The 27,200-nt window shown below is 36.3% G+C and overlaps 1 protein-coding gene across 12 annotated transcripts in view; it reads right to left on the bottom strand.

The window, feature by feature from the left end:
* Positions 1 to 27,200, bottom strand: part of ARHGEF12 (Rho guanine nucleotide exchange factor 12) — a 140,950-nt gene that overhangs the window by 74,943 nt on the left and 38,807 nt on the right. The gene's annotated exons all lie outside the window — the stretch shown is intronic.

Genomic DNA, 27,200 nt, shown 5'->3' with positions numbered 1-27,200 from the left:
ATAACAACAATAGCTAAACTTATTGAGGGATTACTAGATGCTAAGCACTATTCTAAACTGTTCACATGTATTATCTCATTTAATCCTAAAAAATAACTATGAAGAGGGGCTGGCCCTGTAGCATAGTGGTTGAGTTCTCTGTGCTCCACTTTGGCAGCCCAGGTTTGCAGGTTCGGATCCTAGGTGCAGACTCGTCAGCCATGCCGTGGTGGTGACCCACATACAAAAGAGAGAAAGACTGGCACAGACGTTGGTTCAGGGCTAATCTTCAAGTAAAAAAAAAAAAAAAAAAACTGAGGCAAATATTTTGCCATCAAATTAGTTTCCCTAGCAAAGAAAGTCCCTTCCTGTCCATCACTTCTCTCCACCCCCCCAAAATACATGGGTGCTGATTACCACACTTCATTGAGCTGTGCCTTCCCTTTGATCAGGATCAAATCATGATTCTCAATTATTTACGTTTACCTTTAATAACAAACCTAGAAAAAATACTATTGGAGTACTATTAATTTTTTAAAATATATTTCAAAAGTAGAACACAAAGGGTCCTTTTTTCATTTTTCAGTTCTGTAAGGTAAAAGAACTACAGCATTTCCTCCTGGTTGTCTTTTTAATAAGAAATATTACTGAAAGCTTCTTGACAAGAGTTTGATGCTATACATAAATGCTAATCTAAGTCTAAAAGAATATTCTCAAATTTCCTCCCATTCCTCTTTCCATTTCTGTCCTTTTTAGAAATCTCAACGTATGGCATTTTATGTAAAGATTATTTAGTCTAGGTAATATGAACAAGGCTTATTAGGAATATCAGTCAAATTGGATGTTTTACAAAAGGCTACTAGGGGGCCGCCCCCATGGCTTAGTGGTTAAGTCAGTGCTCTCTGTTTCAGCGGGCCCGGGATCTCAGATTCGGATCCCAGGTGCAGACCTATACTGCCTGCCAGCCATGCTGTGGCAGTGAGCCACATACAAAACAGAGGAAGACTGGCACAGATGTTAGCTCAGGGCTACTTCTCCTCAAACAAAAAAGGAGGAGGACTGGCAACAGATGTTAGATCAGGGTGAAGCTTCCTCAGAAAAAAACAAAACAAAAACAAAACAAAACAAAAAGGCTATTAGTAAAGATAGTAAGACATAAACATAAAACAATGATACTTGGATGACTATTTTATTTGGTATGGAGGTACTTCAGTTGGAAAAAAAATTCGTAAGTACAAGTTTAATTACAATTTCCTTTAACTCCCCATATAAATCAATATTGATCCAAAGAAAAAGACAAAGAATCCAAAAACTTCCCTAATGAAGGATAGCATATTAACTCACAAGAAAGTCAGAGTTAACAAGGAAAGAGCATTCTGAGATAGGAGAGCACCACTCTAGAGAATACACTGATTACAGAAGATTACCAAATCTTCAGAAATAAGAGTTCCTACATAGTCCATCCTCACTGGTTGGAGGGGGTGGGAATGCTTTTGAATTTACAGATGAATATAAAAGTTGGCAGAAAATAATTCCCGACTGAGTTTCTGCAAAGGATAATACCTCCAGTTAGAACTTTGGACACTCTGCCTGATAGCCATTATAAAACTCCTACCCCAAAACAATGCTGCTTGCGTCAGGGACTGCACAGCCAGGGAGATTCTGGGAAAGAATCCCGGAAGTTCCCAGACTACTGATTGTAATCAGTTTCCTGAGCTATTTTTTCTTACAAAGGAATGGAAAAGGAGGGGAAAGAAGAGGACAAAAATGGAATGAGAAGATGAAGAATAAGGACTACCATGTAGTATAATTTGCTTGTCATAATCTACTTATTACATTCATAAAGTACAGATAAAGAACTTTTCTCAAACAAAAATTTTTTCATCACAATACTTTTTCTCTAATCATGAAATTCCACTTTAAAGTATGTGATAAAACAAGTATGTATGTACAGATGTATGTGTAGTCCCATATATACATAAGTAACAATGTGAAAGGCTTTCCTAGCTATTTCATTTGTTCCCTTTGCTCCAGCTAAGAAAATCACCAAGAGAGTCCCAGTTTTGTAAAAATCCTACCATCTGCTGGATATTGAGATGGAGATTTAATCAGAGCTGGAAATAGGAAGCTAGAATCCCAAAGAAAAGCCTGGGACTAGAGTTATAGAATCATCAACCTATTGATGGGCACTGAAATTTAAAACAGCATATAAAGAGAAAACACCAAGAATCAAATCCTGGGAGAAAAAAATAGCTTCTGAACGACTTGAGAATGGATGTGAAGGAGATGAAGAAATGAAGGTGACAAAGAGGAGATAAAAACGAGATAAAGAAAGTCAGTCAGAAAAGAGAAACAGCTGTGCCAGGGGCCAAGGAAGAGATCATCAACACTATGAAACACTATGCTGCAGAAAGGCAGGTCTGGAGGCTAAAAAGTGGCCATATTCTAAGCAACAAATTAGCCCACCACTAGGCTGATGAGACAATTCTGATGTACACAATCTTATATTTTCAAGTCGCTGTCCATTGTGGAGTCCAATCATAAAATCGTGACAATCTTCTTCGGTCAGATATTTATGTAGAACAGCAGAGCTGAATGCTGACATAATGTTAATGTACCTAATCAAACCATCTCTGGCTTTTGAAAATATCATATTGAACACTTGGACATGATGAACATGTTAGTGCATATTTATTTGCATATGTATTTTTCTAGATATAAGACAAAGTCAAAGTACCAATGTGAAGAATCATAATAAATAAAGGAAAAGGTTATCAGGAATTTGAGCCATTGGGATAAAGTGACTAGATGCCTCACTTTTGATTACTAAGCACACTTGCATGCCAGAAATCCTAACCAAGGGCCTTAAATGCCACAATACATCTACTCACTCGACTCAGGATACCTTTTCCTTGTTAGTTCTGAGCTCTAATATTAAAGCCCATCTAATAGAGGCCTCGTCCATTTTTTTATTTTCACACTCCTCCCAGTATGTCATTACAGCGTACAGGGAAATGTGATTTGGTAATTAAAAAACTCTAACCCAATAAATAATATATACTAGAGTAAAACTTCCATTTTTTAGCCAGGTTTAACTAGTCTACAATATATATACACACACATGATTTTACAATGGGGATATCCCTTTAAGACTGCTAAAGAGAATTTCTTCTGGATTAAAAAAAAATTGCAAAGGACCGTCAAAGTTTTGTGTTATCACGTACTTGCTTATAATGAATAGCCTACTAGAAATCATATTTTCCTTTTACTGATTTTGGTGAGAAAAGAGCTAGCCTTTGACACTACTCCAGTGAGAAGTGTTCTGAAAGAAGAACAGGAATATCACACAAACTTTAGCATCGACCCTCTCTCTCCTCCAAGGTATTAGATATTTTTTCCTTGGGTGTAGTTATAATGAGGAATTTGAGAGTCTAGATGGTTCTTAATAAGGGATGATTGAAATGAAGGGGAGGAAGTTAAGGAAATTTTACTTACATTGGATAGTGGTCAAGCTTTCATTAGTAGTCAAACAATGTTAGCTACTAAATTTAGAATTCTCAAAAGTTCCATTGTAAGATACATCCTCATTTTAGCAAAGTTAAAATGCAGGGGGAAGAAAACGTGCATCTTGGAATCAATGAAATATAGTACTACTTTATTGGAATCCACTCCAGTGAGGAGAGTTACTAGACAAAGAACTCTGGAAAACAGATAACAATTAAGATACTACTAAGGCTCAACCCTCATAAAATGATAAACATCAGTGCAAAAAAATATACTATTCCAATATTGTTATAGTCAATGAAAATTAGACGTGATTTCAAGGCCTTAAGGGAAGGGAGTCCTCAGAAAAAATATAACTAGGTTCATATTCTAGTTTCACAATTTAAAAGGTGCTTGAACCTGGGCAAGTTGTTTAACCTCTCTAAGCATCATCTGTAAAATAGTGATAATACTAGTACCTAGTAACTAATTCACAAATTATTTTGAGGATTAAATTAGAAAATGAGAAACATTAAATGAGAAGTAATGCCTAGCACACAGTAAGCACTTGATTATTATTAGCTATTAGAAAGAAAAAATAAAATCTGAACTTTAGTGGCATGACTTCAAATTAAATTTAGAGAAAAGAAAAATAAACTTAAAGACTAACAACATTCAAATAGGTTTTCAACTCAGTAAAATCCACAGAAATGCATAATTCACAGCAAGTGATGAAACCATAGATTTAACTTGCCAAGTAATATATAAAATTAACGTCAATACTCAAGTTAACAAACTTCCCAGATGATACAGGGTAAGAAAAATGATCAGGTTACAACCAAAACTTTTAATTTTCCTGGCAAGCAGGGCTAGTGATTTTTTTTCAAAACCTAGTGAAATTGTGTTGACCATCCCTGCCACTTAGCAAAAAACACTAGTCATAAATCCTTTCACCACCTACAATTGATAACTGGTCTAGCTTAGAGTCACCAAAAGAACTAAAAGTTATGGAAGTAGCTAAAGGAAAATCTGATTATCTACCATTGTATTTTTTTATTAGCATATAGATCCAAAGCATAAAACGTTGTTAGCAGAGCTGGCAATAAAGCATTAGTTCTATCAGAAAGGCTCTAAAGGAGAAGCTACAGCTGACAGGATGACTCATGGAGAATTTTTCATCATGTTATTGGTTTGAAACCTCTGGACCTTGCAATACAAACCACAGAAGGACAAGGACCAAGAGCTCAGTTCTGGTGTAAAATCCAAAAATGATTCAATAGAATGCCATGTAAGATCTCAAATTAACTTCTTAAATACAGCTTAATATACTGCCATTTTTACTGAACTTAAACACATGACAGACCCTTAGTAAATGTGTCTTATTTCCTGGACATACTTTGACAAATCAAATAGTAAATTCTAAATTACTTTAAATCCCTCTGCCAGAACTAGTATTAATTGGATATTGGTTGTTTCTGAATTGGGAAAAGTAGTTCACAATAAAAATAACAGCTTATTAAAGGCTTTCATTTCCTTATCAATAATCTGGAACATTACCATTTTTGTCAATATTTCCTGTAAGGTTTCTAAATAACTTTCCTTTGAGATAATGAATATCATTAACTTAGGCAGTGTCTTTTTAGACTTCAAACTATTCACTTCAAAAAAATCAAGTAAAGACAACTGCCAGAAAAAAGTATGAGACCTTCACACTACTTAAGTATCCTCATTCCATTTAACAGCTTTCACACCACCAAATCCATGCTTACTAGAAGAGATGTTAATATCATTAAACAAATATAAGCAATAAACTGGACTCTATAGAATAATCTATGATTTATAAAATAGGGACAACACATGATTTTCATTTCATAGTGATTTAAACCTTAATTTTGCTCCACAAATCAGTATTTCAAGATATGTTTGTGAAAATAATAAAAATAAGAGGGGAAAAAAAAGAAGTCCTCTTAATCTGGGATGGGCATGTTTCCCAACAAGGTTTTAAATAAAATACATTAAGGTTAAACGTTCACATTTTGCAAACTAATGTGAAAACTGTGCAAAATTTGTTATGACAAGCTGCTTTCTGAAAATCTGCCAAAAGACACAACTGTGCTTTTGAAAAGTAGAAAGTCTCACTTAACTTTTAAGCTTTTGCATTAAGGTGTGACTGAGACAAGCTCCAGCATTAATCTGAGCTTGAGAATTTTATTAAAATGTAAAATTAAAATATAAAATAATATGTCAATTAACACTATATTGTCTGATATAAAAAAAGTTCTACTCAATTTAAATTCTTATGTATCACTTTAAATCACATGTATGATATATTTGTAGTTTGCATTAATTAAAGCATCCATTAAAAAAAATAGCATTCTGTAGCAAAGAATACTGATTCAACAAGAAAACAAATAAGAATCTTCCTAAACATTTCTTACCAAGTGCCAATACAATTACAGGAATAGGCCTCTTTTATTTCTAAAATCCTGAGAGAAGGAAAAACAACTAAAACTAAATGAGCTCCAGGATCACAGACTATTATTTATGATCTCTGCTCACCTTCACGTGTTGTACTGGGATGCACTCATTCCTTGAGTACAAAGACGGCTAATCACCACTATTTCTACACCACAAAGCTAGACAGACAAGGATTTGCCCAAAAGTCAGAGTACAAGGAAACACACAGAATCAGAAAATATAAACTTACTTACTCTAAAAATGTTCATATTTTCCTTGAACTAAACCAACACAGGTCTATTTTTTCTGAAGCAATAAAAACCTCATATGCTTTCTGGGAAGAACTCTGAGGGAATAAAGATTGAGCATATTCCATGTTTTCTACTTACAATTTTTAAAAATTAAATAAGACATCCATTATGGGTATTTTGATTACATACCCTTAAATTTATGTAAGTTATATTCTCTAGCTGGTGAAATATTTCTACTAATAAAATTTAGAGGCTATATGAATATAAAATATAGGTAAAGATAAGACTATTAACAAAACTCATCACAGCCAATATGATTACAATTAAAGCATCTATATAATACTTTCCACATCCATAAATGTTTTATTTTCTTCTGAGGAAGCTCTTTTTCATTAAAAATACTTTTACTGGTTATATATTTAATGAATGCTTTAATGAAATTTTTGGTTTTAAACCGAAGAGATTTCTCTTCACAAATGCTTTGGTTCTGGCATCAAGTATTAACAATTCCTCTTAGCTATCCACTTAGTTTATCATGAAACCACACTTTCTGCTGCCAAATCTGAAAACTCCAAACTTTCAAACCACCACAAAGAAAAAAAGACCTATGGTTTTGTGGGGAAAAGATGAGAAAATTAGGTACATGCATGCCATGTCACACTGATTTCTATAACAGTTTTTTTTTTGACCCAAAGCCAAGGAATTAGAGCTGGGTGTACTCTTATCAGTAACAAAGGCTCACCACAGCACTGAGTTTGGAAAGTCGGAAGGAAGGGGTATTTCAATTATTTTGACATTCCTCTTATAACATCCCAGAATTGGGAATCACCGCTTTACAAAGTTCAGTTCATTTTGAATTCACTGACATTCAGTTCTATTTTCTCCCTTACAGGCTAATAATGTGACTTATCCTAACATACTTAACACATAAGACTACTGCTGTTACTAATTTCTAAATAAATTTGTTGGTAACATTATTTTCATGACATTTTTAAGATAATTCTTTCCCTCAAGGGACTGAGGAATGAGATTATCATCTTTCCAAAACTGTAGTTTCCTATTAAGCAACAGTTTTCTATTTTTTAATATGAAGGAATGTCTTTCATTATTCTCAAAGATATACATGTACAAAACGTAAAAAATTAAAAAGACAAAAGAGAAAACAAAAATCATCCATCATATCAATACCCAGCATTTTCATGAATATTTCCCCTATCTTTTCTCAAGATAGAGATAGATTTCTGAAATTTGTATGTAGTATAAATACAGTATATAAAATTTCTTTTTATAAAAATTAAAGCATACTGGACATATTATTTGGTTACTTTAACTTAATAAAACATCACCATAATTTTATATCACTAAATATTTTACTACAGCACTGTTTTAAACTGTGCTGCATAAAATTCTAAGGGTTCAAAAGAGGTCCCCTCAGAGAGCAGAAGTAGGCAGACGGGGCCCAGGTTCCCCATATATCAGAGCTGCTTATTAGCTTTTACTTATTTTATACATTGAACTTCCAAACAGGATAAAAATTTGAAAAACAGAGGTCTAAATAATTCTGGATAGCTTCAAAATACTTTGTGATATGGCTATTTAAGTAATTTAACCAATTCCCTTTTGTAAATATTTAGGCTACATCCCGTTTTTCAGTATAATAAACAATGTTCTAACAAAATATCCTTGTAATTCAAGTTATGCACTCCTTCTTGATTTTTTCCTTACGATGAATTTATCTACAGTAAGGAATCCATGCAGGAGTTTGGACTAAAAGTAAAGAGGATTTTGTGCGTGTCCTAGGTAAACAGAAAAGAGAGGATGTACCAGTCCCCTAGCTGAATCCCATGGACTCATAGGTAACCCTTATGCAAATACACAGCAGCAAGAACTGAAGAAGCTGTTTTGGGAACACACCTTGTAAGACAAAGGGCCAGGGTAACAATCCTTGGGTGCCCGAGTGTGGCACAAGATAGGCGAGAGAGACTACTTCTGCTAAAAGTAAAAACAGACAAAATAGGAAAAAAAAAAAAAAAACAGACAAAATAGGAATCTACATAATAGCAGTTAGAAGTATATTATCCACAAACTGAATAAATGCCAAAAAGCTACAAATTCATATTTTCAAATGAATTTGTATTTTATTAATAACAACACTATCATTACATTTGAAGAAAAGTAAACATAGATGTGGAAGATGCGTTACCTACCTACGCAGTATGGGAACTGCACTAAGTACATAACAAGATTCTCAGTTCCCCTGCATTAAACATGAAAGCAATCCCTAAACTGGGAACCATTACATTTGTTATGGGTTGAACTGCATCCCCAAAAATGATATGTTGAAGTCCAAACTCCAGGTACCTGTGAATGTAACCTCATTTGGAAATGGGGTCTTTGCACACACTTTTGGTGTCACATCTAAGAAAATTTTGCCTAATCCAAAGTCACAAAGATTTTCTGCTACATCTTCTTCCAGAAGTTTAACGATTTTCAATTTTATTTTTTAAAGTCTACGACATATTTTGCATATTACAACAATTTTTGTATAGGGTGTGAGGTATGGATAGAAGAGTTTTCTGTTGGTGGTTTTATTTTGGCGTATGGATATGTCATTGTTCCAGCATCTTTTGTTGAAAAGATCATCCTTTCTCTACTGAATTGCCTTTGCACTTTTGTTGAAAATCAGTTGTCCATATGTATGTATGTGGGCCTATTTCTGGAATACCAAAGGGGGGAAGAGCCCTTCTCATCACATTATCAGGGGATATACAATATCAACATTATTTATCACTAGTAACATTAACATTGGTCATTTGTTTAAGGCAGTGTTTGCCAGAATTCTCCCTATAAAGTTACTTTTTTTTCCTCTTCTATTCTCTGTTCTTAAGAAGCAAGTCACTAAATTCAACCCACACTAAGAGTTGGGAAGATTAGGCTCCATCTCCTGGAGAAGGGAAAATGTACATATACTATTTGGAATTCTTCCATAAGGAGGATTTGTGTCTTCTCGTCCACTTATTTATGCAATCATTTATATCAGTATGAACTCCTATGTATTTATTTTATACTTTGAGTTCTAATCCAATACTACATTATTTATTTTCTTGCTCAAATTTTCCGCGTAAGCCATTGATAGTTCTTCCAGGTTGGCAGCTATGTCCCTTAGACATGCCCCACCCTCTTGTTTTTTGAGCACTTCCTTGTTTCTGGTACATTTACAAGGTGCTCTAGGCTCATCATGTATTTTCCCTACTCCAGCCCTAGAATCAACCATTTCCCCAAGGAGCGATTTTACTAGAAAACTGTATTCAAAAACCATGATCTGGGCACTGGGGGTGCTTGCTGCTACTGAAATGTCACTGCTTCTATGGACTCTCAGTAGACAGAACTAGGACATTTATGTGCGTATACTAACTAATGTATATGCACACGTCTATAACTGTTTCTGTATCTATCCATCTGTGTATATTAAGCTAAACATGAGTTCACACTGATGTCTCTGATTCTAATCCAGTACCACATGGTTCATTCATCTTCCCTCCCTGTTTAACTCCCCTGAGAGTGAGAAATGTAGATCCCACCAACTCTGTACTCCCAGGACAAACTCCTTGATGATGATGTACTGTTCTTTTTATATGTCTCTCTCTCTATATATATGTATATATACACCCACAAATACATATACACACATATACAAAAATATATGTATTTTATAAGTTCCTATTTATATATACAATATATAGTTATATACACTTTAACCTATTATATACTTATATATTGCTGGGATTTATAAAATTGCAAACCATTATTTCACCTAAATTGTAAAATTTATTGGCATAAAGATATTCATAATATTCCCTTATCATCCTTTAATATCCATAGAATCTGCAGTGATGTCACCTCTTTCATTCCTGAGATGGGTAATGTTTGTCTTCTCTCTTTTATTCCTAATCAGCTAGAGATTGAACAATTTTATTGATATTCTCAAAGGAACCAGCTTTGATTTTGATTTTCCCTATTGTTTTTCTGTTTCTATTTCATTGACTCCTACTCTGACCTTTATTATTTCTTTCCTTCTGCTTACCTTGGTTTTAATTTACTTTTCTTTTTCTAGTTTCTTAAAATGGAAGTTGATGTCATTGACTTTAGACTTCTCCTTTTTTCTAATAGATATTTAATACTATAACTTTCTAAGTAATGCTTTAGTGGTACCTCACAAATTGATACGTTGTTTTCATTTTTATTCAGCACAAAATAATTTCCCATTTCCCTTTTGAATTCTTCTTTGACTCATGGGTTATTTAGAATTGTGTTATTTAACTTCCAAATATTTAGGGATTTTCCAGAGATCTTTCTTTTATTGATTTCTAATTTAATTCCACTGTGGTAAGAGAACATACTTTATAAGATATGAATCCTTTTAATTTATTGAAAGTTAATTTATGGCTCAGGATATGGTCTAGTTCAGTAAATGCTCCATGCGCACTTGCAAAAAAAAAAAGTGTATTATGTTGTTGGCTAGAATGTTCTATAAAAGCAATTAGATCAAATTGGTCAATAGGGTTAAGTATTTTCCATGTCCTTGGTGACTTCTGTCTACTTCTTTCACTTACTGAGGAATATTAAAACCACCAATAATGATTATGGATCTATTTGTCCTTGCAGTTATGTCAGTTTTTGTTTCATGAATTTTGAAGCTCTGTTATTAGGTGCATAGGAAAAAAAAAAGCTTAGAACTGCTACATTTTTTTTTTTAATTGACTCCTTTATCATCATGAAGTGACTTTATCTCTAATAACATTTTTGCTCTGAAATCTACTTTATGTGATATTAATGTAGTTACTCTAGCTTTCCTTTGATCAGTGTTATCATATCTTTTTCCATCCTTTTACTTTTAAACAATGTGTATCTATTTTTAAGGTGTATTTGTTGTAAGCAGCATACAGTTGGGCTTTGCTGTTTTATCTAATCTGATAATCTCCACCTTTTAATTGGGATGTTTAGACCATTCACCTTTAATGTGATTATTGATATGGACAGGTTTAAGTCTATTATCTTGCTGTTTGCTTTTTGTCTTACCTGTTCTTTGCTTCTCCTTTTTGCTTTTTTCTGCTTTCCTTAGGATTAAATTATTTTAATCAATTAATTGATTTTTTTTTTTTTTTTTTTTTTTTGGTGAGGAAGATTGGCCCTGAGCTAACATCTGTGCCACTCTTTCTCTATATTGTACGTGGGGTGCCATGACAGCATGGCTTGATGAGTGGTGTGTAGGTCTGTGCCCAGGATCCAAACCACTGGCGAACCCCAGGCCGTCAAAGCAGACCACGCAAACTTAACCACTATGCCACTGGGTCAGCCCTAATCAATTAATCGATTTTTAAAACAATTTTAACATTCTGTTAACTTGTCTAACTCTCTTACTAGACCTTAAATTATCTGAAGGTAAGGACATATTCTATCTGATCTTGTATTCTAATTAGCCAGTATAGTGCTAAGCATGTATTTGACAATTCAATACATGTTTACTAAGTACATTCATTCAAAAAATTTTTGTTTAGAATGATAGAGGATATAAGTGATTCTCAAACCAGAAACCACAGCCTTCCTTCTAAGAAAACACCAATATTATTCAGTTATCTACTACTTTCCTCAGAGCCCAGCTGACTCAGGGGAACCTGACCTCACTTGAAGCAACAGAGATGGGCCTTTTTGGCCTAACGGTAATTTCCATTCTTGGGTAATTGACTGGTTCAGAAAGAGACAATGAAAACAGAAACAAAGTTTACTGGAAGCATCTCCGAAAGTATTTTCTTTCTCTTAAGAGAGAACCACATGAAACCTCTTTTCCTCTCTCCCATTGGATGTAAATGAGGAAGCAAGCAGCTCTGACTGCTACTTAGCATACATCCTCAAGAACTAGTTTAAGATGAAGCTGACACTGATGGCAAGAGTGGAAAAATGGAAAGAACCTGGGCCTTTGATACAATTTAGCCGCTAAATCAAATATCACTGAACCCTGGCTCTAGACTTATTTTTATGCAAGCCAGCAAATGTCCTTGCTGCTTAAGTCAGTTTGACTTATGTTTCCTGTCAAAGGCAGCCAAACACATACTACGTTACATAAACAGCAATCTGTGCCAAGCACTGTTCTAGACAACAGAGGTTACAGCAGTGAACAGATAAGGCCTCTACTCTCAAGAAGCTTACATTTTACAAGAAGAGAGACTAAATAAACACATAATCATACTAAATAATTTCATACAGTGCTAAGTGCTGTGAGAAAACTAAAAGAGATGCGACTGTGACTAAATGGGTTAGTTCAGCTTATTCAAAGAAGACCTCTAAGGCATTTGAGCTGAGACCTAAGTGAGGTGAAGGAAGCAGGCATGAGAAGATCTTGGGCCAGAGAGTTACAGGCTAAGGGAATCGCTACTGCAAGGGTACAAGGGAGAAGCTCAGTGTATTTGAGAAATACAAAGTCCATGTGGTCTGAGCATTGAGAATGACCAAGAGAGTAGTGCTGAGACGAAATCAACAGATTTCAGAGGCCAGATAATATAAGAATGTGAGCCATGTCGATGAGTTTAGATTTTATTCCAAGTGCAATGGAAAACCACTGGAGGGTTTTAAGTTATGACCTGATTTATGTTTTAAAGGAGCACTCTGATAAATGAATAAACCTTCATATTCCATAGATGTGAACACTAAAAGTCAGTCTAGGTCTACAGTAACAGTGTTATTTCACCCAAACATCAAATACTTATGAAGCACCTAATATGTGGAGAACATTACACAAAGTTTATAACATTGTATATCCTGTCCCTATCACGTATGAATTCCACATTATCTTAAAGTTAGATTTCATTTAGGAAAAAGAATAAAATGAGGATAAACTAGCAAAGAATGTGGGAGGCAGCTGTTAAATTGTCCTTTCTATCCTAATTTCTCTAGATAATATCTAAAACTTGCAGACAAACTTTTTTCTTTAAAGCACAGCATTGACTGGGAGGCATCTGGTAAACTTAGAACTATAGTTCAGCCATTTAGTCTCTGCCCAGGCGAGTGTTTCAGGCCTGTTTTAACACAAGTATTTGGTTTTTTCCAAGAGCTGATGTCAGGGCTTTTCAAAGAGACAGAACAGCATTTACAGGCCAGAGAAGGAAAAAGGGTTTCCCCAGGAGCTATGCTCAATGTGGTCTTTGTACTGTTCCACTGCTAAGGGCAGGAAGACCCTGCTAGATAAAGCTATTCAGTTCCTGAAAAAAACTGTACCCTTGGAGGGTAAAACAGGGTGAATGGTCAGATTCCCATTAAGGAAATCCAGCTCGGTTTCCTATCAGTGCCCAAACCCAAATGTAAATGGACTCATCATCAGAACAGAAGTTCTTGAATTCTTACGAGAAGAACCATTCTGCTGAACTTGTATTTAAAGAGCAGATGAACTGGCTGGAAATAAATATAAATTAGAGAGGTAAAGAATAACACAGCTTTTCCATAGGGTTGAAGTCCCTGAAAAGTACTCACTTGGGAGGAATAGTTAATTGAGGAACACTCAAAATGTTTAAGCTCACACTTGGTAGTTAAAAATTATGCTTGGGGGACTGGCCCAGTGGTGGTTAAGTTCACGTGCTCCAGTGGCCCGAGGTTTGCTGGTTCAGATCCTGGACACGGACCTACACACCTTTCATCAAGGCATGCTGTGGCAGCATCCCACATAATAGAACTAGAAGGACATATAACTAGAATATACAACTATGTACTGGCGCTTTGGGGTAAAAAAAAAAAAAAAAAAGAGGAAGAATGGCAACAGATGTTAGCTCAGAGCCAATGTTCCTCACCAAAAAAAAAAAAAAAAAGCATAAAAAGAGGACTGGCTTCGTTTGCTTCCTCCCTTAAAAAAAAATAAATAAATATAAAAATTATGCTTGGAAGATTGCTCCAAATACATATCCTCCATTATCCATAAGAATAATGATTAACAATTAAAATCATAATGATAACAGCTAAAACTTATTTGGGTAGTTTTACTTGAGTACTTACCATACGCCAGTTTCTGTAGTAAGTCCTTTATATATAGTAGCTAATTTAATTCTAACAAAATTCTAAGCGAGAAATATTTTTTTAGCCTCACTTTATAGCAGAAAAACGTGAGGTTCAAAGAGGTTAAGTAACTTTTACAAGCTATATAACTAGTCAATGGAGGACCTCTGATTCAAACCCTCACAGTCTAACAGAGCCCCTGCTCTCAACCTCTAGACAACTGCCTTACAACAAAACAGCATGTTCCCTTCCTATAAGTTTTCACAGTTCAACAAAAGTTTTCACATAAGTCAGATCAGAAACGTAGATCTGGCATAACTACAAAATATTTAGCTAGAAAGGTATTTATACTCTTTATATAGTTTCAGGCAAAGATGAGCCAATATAAACTGGTTACAAAAGAACTCCCAATCCTACAGAATCTGCATCTCCAAATTCCAAAGCTCAGCGGAGAATTCAGTTACTATCCACTGACGTATGGGCACCTGGCCAGCTACACATCTAAAGAGAAACCTGTTTTCACCTGAGTGTGTTTCTTCATGGCAATATTCTCACAAAGCACTGGTTGCTTCAATAAATATGCTTTAAATTCCAGGTAAACATGGAAGAGAACAAAAGCAATTTTACTCCACAAGCCTTCCTCAACATTAAAAGCAAAATAGAGGGGGAAAAAAATCCATCTTCTATGAAAGAGGGACATGAATATAACCTCAAACCATTAACTACAAAACATACTTGCCAAATCTATTAAATTCTGGATTCATACCAAAGAAATTCTAGTAGGCTTGAAGAGGAAACAGATTTCCCTAAACACAAGGGTCACGACCTGAAACATAAATCCATCCTTTGATTAGAAAGGCAATATAGGTGTGTGGATAGAGCGAGGGAACAGGGGACTACAGAGACCTAGAACAGCAGGAGGCAGGAAAATTCAAGAAAAAATACACTGACACATTCCCAGGTGTGGGATACTGCTAGAGGCAAAGCAGAGATAATGGTGAAAAGACAGAGTAACTGCCACTGGAACACAACACAGAGAACCCGTGACCTCAAGAACTTTGCTGTAAGTCACAGAGGCCCTTTTGAACACTGACAGAAAAGAACAGTAACAGAAAAATGGAATAGTTAATAATAATAGCTAATACTTAGTGTGCATGTAACCTATGCCACTAACTGTTGTAACTGCATTACATATATTAACTCATTTAATCTTCACTAATACTATCATTATCTCCATTTTACAGATGAAGAAACTAAGGCACAGAAAGATTAACAAACTTGCCCAAGGTCTGACAGTAAGCACAGAAGCTGAGATATGAACTCAGATATCACAGTTCTGTAGCTTTGTTCTTAATCACCATGCCTTACAGAAATAAAAAGAATATTCACAAAAGTACTAGAGTGTCCAAAACCAAAAGTGACAAATGTTGGAGAGGTTGTGGAGAAAAAGGAACCCTCATACACTGTTGGTGGGAATGCAAACTGGTGCAGCCACTATGGAAAACAGTATGGAGATTTCTCAAAAAGTTAAAAATAGAAATACCCTATGACCCAGCTATCCCACTACTGGGTGTCTATCCTAAGAACTTGAAATCAGCAATCCCAAGAATCCCATGCACCCCTATGTTGATCGCAGCATTATTTACAATAGCCAAGATGTGGAACCAACCTAAATGCCCAGAAACTGACAATTGCATAAAGAAGATATGGTATATATACACAATGGAATACTACTCAGCCATAAAAAAGGACCAAATTGTCCCATTCGCATCAACATGGATGGACCTTGAGGGTATTATATTAAGCGAAATAAGCCAGACAGAGAAAGATGAACTCTATGTGACCCCACTTATAGGTGGAAGTTAACATATAGACATGGAGAACCGATCGGTGGTTACCAGGGAAAAGGGGGGGTGGGGGGAGGGCACAAAGGGTGAAGTGGTGTACCCACAACATGACTAACAATAATGTACAACTGAAATCTCACAAGGTTATAATCTATCATAATCTTAATTAAAAAAGAAAAAAAGTACTAGAGTGATGTCAACAACATGGCAGAGTGAGCAGTTTTCTTTGTCTCTCCCCGTTCGAACTAAAACTAAATGGACATTCATTGATCAACGGAGGATACTCACACAGCACTGCAGGACGCCTGAGAGACCTGTACTGCTATACATGGGAAAGTGGATGGACTAGCCCTGGGGAGGAAGTGGAGATAGGTGAGAACTCTCCGGCCCCCAGACAGCCCACTATCCATGAATGACTCTCTCCTGGCTGAAGCACTCATAGCACTGCCACAGACCCAAGGGTGGGGATGCACACTGGCGTGACTGAGGAAACAGGTGACTACGGCCCTAAGCCCCCCGTGACTGTTCTTTGGACCAGTGGGAAAATCTACAGTCCTACTGCAGCCCCAGGCAGTGACTTGGGTTCAGACTCAGTAGGGAAACCCCACCCACCAAGCACAAAGGCTGGGCGACGTAGGAGCAGACGCAGCATGGCTGGGCAAGCAAACCACCAGCTGCATTAAACGCCCATAACTCTGCTGAAGCCCTGAGGGGGTAAGTGAGATCCAGTGTGACCGTGGGAGTGGGTGGTGACAATCTGGAGCCCCACTGTGATCGTTTCTTAGTCCAATGGGAAAATCTATAGTCCCACAGTGGCCCCAGGGAGAGACTCAGCTCAGGAGAGTTTCTCGTTGGCCCTAGTGGAGAGGCCCCACCCACCAAGCACAAAGGCTGGGTGACCTAGGAGCAGACAAGGTGCAGCTGGGTGATCAAACCGCCAGCTGCATTAAACGTCCGTAGCTCTGCTGCAGCCCAGAGAGGGCAAGTGAGATCCAGTGTGACCACAGGAACAGGTGGTGACAATCTGGAGCCCAAGCGTGATTATTCCTTAGTCCAGTGGGAAAATCCATAGTCCCACAGTGGCCCCAGGGAGAGACTTGGCTCGGCCTAAGGGACAGGCCCCGCCTACCAAGCACAAAGGCTGGTGCGACCTAGGAGCAGACATGGCATGGCTGGGCGAGAAAGCCACCAGCTGCATTAAACATACATAGTTCTGCTGTGGCCCCAGGGGTGCAAGTGAGATCCAGTGGGTCCTGACGGCAGCAGAGCTGTGAGTTTGGACAAACAAGCTCCCAGCTGCTCGAAAGCCCATAACACTGCTGCAGTCCCTAAGGAGGCAGCATGTCTAGGTGGGTCTGTAAGAGTAGGCAGCAGCAACCCAAAGTCCCAGTGTGACTGTTCCCACAGTTGACGGGAGACCCCACAGGACCACTGCAATCCCAAGGAGTGGCCCAGGCTCAGTCGGGAACAGCTCATGGGCATCCTGGTGGGTGCAGATGACACAGCTCCTGCCCCTTCCTTCAGTGGCAGCAAGTGGAAGCAGTAACCAAACTCTATCTCTATGGAGAGGCACAAATCCACACCAGCAAGCAGTATGAAAAAATATATTAAATCTCCAGAACAGAAGGAAAATGACAAGTACCCAGAAAACAATCCCAATACAGAAATCTATAACCTAAACAACAAAGAATTCAAAATAGCTATCATTAAAAAACTAAATGAGTTCAGAGAATACAGATAGACAACACAACAAGTTCAGGAGCTATGTTACAAAAGTATTTGAAACTATAAAGAAGAACCAATCAGAAATGTTGGAGAGGAAAAACACAATGGATGAGATTAAGAAAAATCTGGACTCCTTGAACGGTATGGCTGATAATATGGAGAAAAGAATTAGCAGTCTGGAGGATAGGCATATAGAAATGCTTCAGATAGAGAAGGAGAGAGAACTAAGACTAAAAAGAAATGAAGAAGCTCTGAGAAATACCCAACTCGATTAGAAAATGCAATATAAGGATTATAGGTATCCCAGAGGGAGAAGAGGAAGAGAATGGAACAGAACACTTGTTCAAAGAAATAATAGCTGAGAACTTCCCAAACCTGGGGAGCGAGCTGGAAATCCATATGACAGAAGCCAATAGATCTCCAAACCTCATCAACGTAAAAAGACCAACTACACAGCATATAGTAATAAAACTGGCAAAAGTCAATGACCAAGAAAAAATATTAAGGACAGCAAGGCAGAAGAAAATAACTTACAAAGGAACCCCTATTGGGCTGTCAGCACATTTCTCAGCAGAAACCTTACAGGCTAGGAGAGAGTGGAATGATAAGAACAACATGAAGAAGGAAAATTACAGGCTAGTATCGCTGAGGAACACAGACGCAAAAATCCTCAACAAAATATCAGCAAACCGAATACAGCAACACATTAAAAAGATCATACATCACGATCAAGTGGGATTTATACCAAGGACACAGGGATAGTTCAACATCTGCAGGTCAATCAATGTGATAAACCACATGAACAAAATGAGGAACAAAAACCACATGATCATCTCAATAGATGCAGAGAAAGCCTTCGACAAGATCCAACACCCATTTATGATAAAAACTCTCAATAAAATGGGTATAGAAGGAAAGTATCTCAACGTAAAAGGCCATGTTTGACAAATCCACAGCCAATATCATACTCATTGGGGAAAAATTGAAAGCCATCCCTCTGAGAACAGGAACAAGACAAGGGTGCCCACTCTCACCACTCTTATTCAACACAGTACTGGAGATATTGGTCAGAGCAATTAGGCAAGAAAAAGAAATAAAAGGAATCCAAATACGCAATAAAGAAGTGAAACTCTCGCTGTTTGCAGACGACATGATCTTATATATAGAAAACTCTAAAAAAAATCCATTGGAAAGATACAAGAAGTAACCAACAGTCACAGCAAAGTTGTAGGGTACAAAATCAACTTACATTTATAAATCAGTCGCATTTTTATACTCTCATAAGGAACTAACAGAAAGAGAACTCAAGAACACAATCCCATTCACCATCACAACAAAAAGAATAAAATATCTTGGAATAAATTTAACCAAGGAAGTGAAAGACCTATACAACGAAAAACTATAAGACTTTCTTGAAACAAATTGATGACGACATAGAGATGGAAAGACATTCCATGCACATGGATTGGAAGAATAAACACAGTTAAAATGTCCATACTACCTAAAGCAATCTACAGATTCAGTGCAATCCCAATCAGAATCCCAATGACATTCTTCACAGAAATACAACAAAGAATCTTAAAATTCATATGGGGCAACAAAGGACTCTCAATTGCTAAAGGAATCCTGAGAAAAAAGGACAAAGCTGGAGGCATCACAATCCCTGACTTCAAAATATACTACAAAGCTACAGTAATCAAAACAGCATGGTACTGGTACAAAAACAGGCACACACATCAATCGAACAGAACTGAAAGCCCAGAAATAAAAAACACACATCTACTGACAGCTAATCTTCAACAAACGAGCTGAGAACATACAAAGGAGAAAGGAAAGTCTCTTCAACAAATGGTGTTGGGAAAACTGGACAGCCACAAGAATGAAAATAGACCATTCTCTTACATCATTCACAAAAATAAACCCAAAATGGATCAAAGACTTTAAAGGTAAGACCTAAAACCATAAGACTTCTAGAAGAAAACATAGGCAGTACACTCTTTGACATCAGCCATAAAAGGATCTTTTTGGACACTATGTCTTCTCAGACAAGGGAAACAACAGAACGAATAAACAAGCAGGACTTCATCAGATTAAACAGTTTCTACAAGGCAAGGGAAAACAGGATTGAAACAAAAGGACAATCCACCAACTGGAAAAAAATATTTGCAAATCATATATCCGACAAGGGTTAATCTCCATAATATATAAAGAACTCACACAACTCAACAACAAAAAGTCAAACCACCAGATCAAAAAATGGGCAGGGGATATGAACAGACATTTCCCCAAAGAAGATATACAGATGGCCAATAGGCACATGAAAAGATCATCATCATCACTGATCATGAGGGAAATGCAAATCAAAACTGCATTAAGATATCACCTTACACCATTAGAATAGCTATAATAACCAAGACAAAAAGTAACAAATGTTGGAGAGGTTGTGGAGAAAAAGGAACCCTCATACACTGCTGGTGGGAATGCAAACTGGTGCAGCCACTATGGAAAACAGTATGGAGATTTCCAAAAAAGTTAGAAATACCACATGACCCAGACATCCCACTGCTGGGTATCTACCCAAAGAACTTGAAATCAGCAATTCAAAGAGACTCACGTACCCCTATGTTCATTGCAGTATTAGTCACAATAGCCAAGACGTGGAAGAACCCTAAGTGCCCATCAACTGATGACTGGATAAAGAAGATATGGTATATATATACAATGGAATACTACTCAGCCATAAAAAAAGGATAAAATTGTCCCATTCACAACAACATGGATGGACCTTGAGGGTACTATATTAAGCACAATAAGCCAGCGAGAGAAAGACAAACTCTGTATGATTCCACTCATATGTGGAAGACAAACAAACACATGGACAGAGAGAATAGATTGGTGGTTACCAGGGGGAAGGGGAGCAGGGGGTGGGCACAAAGAGTGAAGGGGTGCACCTATAAGATGACCAACAAATAATAATGTACAACTGAAATTTAAAAAAATAAAAGAGTACTAAAAACCTTCCAAAAGACACAGAATAATTTGAACCTGAAGATAGAAAGGGTACATTGTTTTTATAACAGACAAAATAATCAACATTAACATATACACTACTAAAATTATGAAAATTCAAGATTTTTAAATAAAGAGCTATATAAGCACCCAGATAAAAAAAATTTAAGTCATGTACAAGTGGGAAAGATTGTTAGCCTCAAGACTTCTCCACAATAAGATTGCACATGACAGAAGATATGACTCCAATGGGAGAAGATAATGTTACATTGTCTAAAATTTCTTCACAAGTTTTTATGCACACTGGAAAGAGAGATATAAGAGAAATAAGAATTTAAAGAAATAAAGAAGGCACCTATGAGCTTCTTAGAGGGGAAAAAAAACTACTTGAAGACAAATCCATCCAATAAAAATAAAGAACTCACGAATACAGAAGCTAAGCTAAAAGGATTCAGAGTAAGTACTGAATCAATTAACACGCAGAAACTAATAAATACCTATAACAAAAGCCACCCTCACTGCCATCCAGTAAAACACTAGCGTTTCCTCAACGGAGAATTTGTCTTAACTTTGTACCATCACTATACCCCATACAGTACTTCTGCCTATAGTAGTCAACAAACAATGCTTTTTAAAAAATGATGATCTGATCTATCACCCACCCCACCTCCAACCGGCAGGAATATAAACTCAATGAAAGCAGGATCTCTGGTTCACTGCTAGGACAGTGCTAGGCACAGAGCAGGTGCTCAATAAATATTTATCTAATGAAAGAATGCATATTAGACCCGGGCAGGTGGATCTGCTCTATCTTCTGGGCTCCAACCAACTGCCGTCTGGGCATATCCATTTAGACATCCCATGGCATCTCAAATTGCAGCAAATCCCAAACTAAATTTATTTTATTTTATTGAGGTTATGATAGATTATAACATTGTGAAATTTCATTCGTACATTATTGTCAGTCACCTTATAGGTGCACCACTTCAGCCTTTGTGCTGACCCCTTACCCCCATTCCCTGTGGCAACCACTAAATAGTTCTCTTTGTCCATGTCCAAACTAAATTCTTACTCTGCCTCTCAAAACCTGCTTCTCCATCTCAATAAACAGACCTCCATCCACCTAGCTGATCTAGTCAGAAACTAGCAGTCATTAATGACACCTTCCTCTTCCTGAGGTCCCACATCCAATAAATCCAACTCTCCATCCATCCAACAATATTTATTGAGCATTTACTGTCTCCTAAGCACTACTCTAGAGGCAGAAGACACAAAATAAATAAAAGTCTCTATTTTCGTGGAGTTAACATCCATCATCGGATTCTACTGATTTTACCCTCAATGCACATGTCAAATTTGTCTATTTCTGACCTTCGCCATTGCTAGCTTAGAGCTAGCCACCTCGTCTAGGGTCCAGACTATTTCAATAGTTTAACAGGTCTTTCCACTTCTACTCTTGCACACATCCTCCTATCCATTTTCCCATATAGCAGCCATATAATTCCAAAATACAAATTTTAGCGTGTCCCTCCCCTGCTTATATTATTTCAATAGCTTCCCATTGCATTTAGGAAAAGAATCCAAACACCAAACACAACAGGCAAGGCCCAAATATAAAATAGAGTTCTTGTTACTTTTCTAATCTCAACTTCTACCACTCTCCTGCTCACTCATTATGCTTCAGCCACAGCAGCCTTCCTTCAGTGCTTCACATGCTTGCTTCCTCCAGAAAGGGGTATCTAGCATGAAGATCTCTCAATCTGGGACACTCTCCCCACCAACCCAACTCCTGAGTATACTTTAGGTCTTTGCTTAAAGGCTGTTATCTGAGAGAGGACTTTCCTGACCTCTGTTCCCCAATTTAAATTAGGTCCTTCCTGTTACTGTCTCCCATAATTACTTGTTCTCTCTTTTTTCACTACGATTTACCACATTTTATAATTAATTATTTTGTGTTTAATGTTAGCCCATATCATTGGACAGCTCCATAAGTACATGGTAAATCCAGCACCTGGCACAGCTCCTCAAAGTGTTCAATAAATATTTCTTGAATTAATTAATAACCCATTCAAGGAAAAGAGACAAGTGGAGAAATTCTAAGCAAGGGAAGAAGCATGTGCTGATGTGTCTGGAGAAAATGCAAGTAGCTCGGTATGGCTAGATCATGGGGGGAGAATAATGATGTCTGGAGAAATATGCAGTGCAAGATCAACAACGGTCTATCTAGCATACAGAGGAATTTAAATTTTGGTCTATAGGAAGGTTTTTAACTCTGGTTTCAGCTTCTACAGGTATCGGATATTTTGAGGTTAGGGGATCTCTAAAGAGTTTCAAAAGAGTCCATAACATTCCTCCTGCAAAGAATCACTGCTAGAGACAATACAGGAACATAAAGGTTTCAAGCCAGGCAGAAATATGATCCAACATGTATCTTAGAAATATCGCCTTGCAAATAGCATGGAGTATGGGCAGAAAAGGTATGAAACTGAAGGCTGAGAAAACAATTAGAAAATAATAATAGTACAGATTTCAAAAAATGATGAGGATCTACATGAGTGCAATTTCAAAGGCAACGAAGAAAAGTGGATAAATACCAAAAATAATATTACTAAAATAGCACTGAACCTGTATTTAGAAATAAATAGAATTATTTATTTCTAAAATAAGACTTAGAAAAGGAGGGAAAGGAACTCCCAGGATTTTGGCTTAGATGACATAACATTTCATTGTGCCACTCACCATGGCAAGAAATGCAAGAGCAGGTCTGGGAAAGAAGCAGTTTTAGCTTTGTCAAGGTACCTGCAGGACACCAGAGCAGAGATGTCTACTAAGGACTTGAGTTGAGAGAGAGACTGACCTGGAAATTCAGACTTGGATGACATCAACACATACCAGAAATCATCAAAGTAGATGAGATTCCCCAGAGATTCAGTTAACATCATCTATAAAAATGTAAGGGTTAGACTATATCTGAAATACACTCCTAAAGTAATTTTACTCAGTATTACTGATTTTTATGGAATAAAAAAATCTTCTAAACTTATGAAAAAAGCTTATTATTTTAAACTTCACATGTCTATAGATTCCACTTCCTCATCATGTTCTTATACTATATTTGAATTCAAATTTAGGTCACAACTATTTCATACCAGAGAAAATACTAAAAATGTTTAGTTATGACTTCTCTTGCAATGTCAAAGTATTTGCAGTGGTAGAATTCACCTGTTAAAAAAAGTATTAGCATATTGAAAAATACTCTGAAAGCTTTTCTTCTTAAAAAATGTAAATGTGATATTTTTTACTTTTTAAAAATTTTTACTTAATGTGAACAACAGTATTATCAATTACATTTCTAGTTCCTATAGCAAGAAACACTCATAAAAGCCTACCCTGATAAATGGCAGCTACAAAAAACCTACAGCTAACATCATACTTAACGGTGAAAAATGGAATGCTTTCCCTCTAAGATCAGGAACAGGACAGAGATGTCCCCTCTCACCACTTTTACTCAACACTGTACTATTCTAGCCAGTGCAACAATGCAAAAAAAATAAATAAAAGGCAACCGGACTGGAAAATAAGAAGTAAAACTGGCTTTATTCACAGACCACACGATGATCTATGTAAAAAAAAACTCTATGAAATCAACAAAAAAAGCTACCAGAACTAATTAATAAGTTTAGCAAGGTGGCAAGATTCAAAATCAAGTCTATTTCTGTATGTTGTACCAGCAATGAACAATTAGAACTGAAATTGAAAAGACAACACCATTTATGACAGCATTAAAATATTAAATACCTAGGGTAAACCTGACAAACATGTGCAAGACCTGTAAACTGAAAACCAGACAACATGGCTGAGAGAAATTAAGGCCTAAATAAATGGAGTGATATGTCATGTTCATGAATTGAAAAACTCAATATTGTTAAGATGTCATTTGTCCACAAATTGATCTACAAATTCAATGCAATTCCAATCAAAATCCCAATATGCTTTTTTCCAGAAATTGACAAACTGATTCTAAAGTTCATATAGAAACGCAAAGGGCCTAGAAGAGCTAACAACTTTGAAAAAGAAGAACATGGTTGGAGAACTAACTCTACTTAACTTCAGGACTTATAAAGCTACAGTAGTCAAGACAGAGTGGTTCCAGGGTCAAGACAGACAAATGGATCAATAGAACAGAATAGAGACCTCATGTCTATGGACAACTGATTTTCGACAAAGGTGTAAAGGCAACTCAGTCGAGAAAAGATAATCTATTTAACCTATGGGTCTGGAATATTTTGATATCCACATGCAAAAAATATACGTCAATCTACACTCACAGCATATAAAAAAATTACCTCAAAAAGTATCACAGGGGCTGGCCCCATGGCCGAGTGATTAAGTTTGCCTGCTCCGCTTTGGCGGCCCAGGGTTTCACCGGTTCAAATCCTGGGCGCCGACATGGCACTGCTCATCAAGCCATGCTGAGGCAGCGTCCCACATGCCACAACTAGAGGGACCCACAAGTAAAAATACACAATTATGTACCAGGGGGCTTTGGGGAGAAAAAGGAAAAATTTTTTTAAAATCTTAAAAAAAAAAGTATCACAGATCTGAAAGTAAATTTAAAACTTTAAACTTACAAAAGCAAATATAGCAAAAACATTGGTTATGCAAATACTTCTTAGATATACCAAGTGCGTAATCCATAAAAGAAAAACTTGACAGACTGCAATTCAAAGTTAAAAACTTTTGATCTTTGAAATGTGAACTATTATCTCAATAAAGCTGTTAAAAAAGAGAATACTAAGAGAATGAAAAGACAAACCACAGATTGGGACAAAATATTTCCAAATCATATATCTAATAATAGACTCATATCACAATGTATAATGAACTCTTACAACTCAATAATAAAAAGACTGTAATTAAAAACAAGACTTGAACAGAGAATTCATGAAAGAAGACACATGGATGGCAAATAAACACATGAAAAGATGCTCAAGAGACTGGTCATTAGATGAAATGCAAATTAAAAGTACAATGACACCATTATACACACACTAAAATGATTGAAATTAAAAAGACTAAAAATAGCAAGTATTAGTGAGGTTGTGGAGCAACTGGAACACTGCTGGTAGGAAGGTAATATGATACAACCACTTCAGAAAAACAGTTTGGCAATTTCTTAAAAAGTTAAATACACTCCCATCACATGATTCAGCCCATTGCACTTGTAGGTGAAATGAAAACATGTGTCCATACAAAGACCTGTATGTCCAAAGCAAATTTATTCTTAATAGTCCAAAACTTGAAACAACTCAAATATCCATCAATGAATAAACGGATAAACAAACTGTGGTATATCCATACATTGGAATATTACTCAACAATAAAACACATGAACTATTGATACACACATGGACAAATCTTACAATAATTATGCAGAATGAAAGAAGTCACACAAAAAAAATCTTACAATCTTACAGTACATATATAGCCTAAGATTCCAATCATATAAAACTCAAGAAAATGCAAACTAATCTATAATGAAAATATCAGTGGGTACCTGAGGATGGGTGGGGAGGATTGAGAAGGAAGAATTACAAAAGGCATTAAGAAAACTTTTGGGGTGACGGATATATTTATTACCTTAATTGTGGTGAATGGTTTCTCAGTTGTATACATATATCCAAAACTATCAAACTGTATACTTTAAACATAGGCAATTTATTATACTTCAATAAAGCTGTTAAAATCTCAAAAAGCCTCATGCTCAAACGAACCAAAACCACCAGTAAACATTACATCATACTTCATGAAATATCTATTAAGTAAAAGACTCACTGGTCTGAATACTTTCTACCCACTGTAAATTAGTAACATTTGAGAGTATAGATAAATTAACAGATAAACCAAAAAGGAACTTCGCTACTGTGTTTTTCTCTGCATAAGTGGAAGCATCTAACAATACTTTTTAGTATTTTTAAATAGAATACTGAGTAAACCTATGGTTATCAAGTTCTATACTATCAATAATTTCCTATGGGGAAATCCTAGCAAACTTAAGTTTACTTGCCTAGACTCAATTGTTATGTATGTTTTCTTCTCTTCAAGAATCTCACACTAATTAGTTCCTTAAAGAATCACTGTGATAGTAAAATGATTAATTTTAGTCCCAAGAGAACTTACTGGTATTAAAAAGTATGCAGTTACTTATATATTTTACCAATGTACTCTACAAGTCTATTATTCATGCATTCATTCATTTATTCAATAAATTTATACCTGTATACTATGTAGTCAGACACTACTCTAGGTCCTTGCAATATATCTGGAGGAAAGGGAAGAAGGAGACGACAGACAATAATGATCTTAACAAATAAATGTATACGGTAATACATGAGAAGATGATATGCAT

This window comes from Equus caballus, chromosome 7 (assembly GCF_041296265.1).
Source record: "Equus caballus isolate H_3958 breed thoroughbred chromosome 7, TB-T2T, whole genome shotgun sequence".
Lineage (NCBI taxonomy): Eukaryota > Metazoa > Chordata > Mammalia > Perissodactyla > Equidae > Equus > Equus caballus.
Note: the sequence above shows the minus strand (reverse complement) of the source record. Positions and strands in the feature narration are given on the sequence as shown.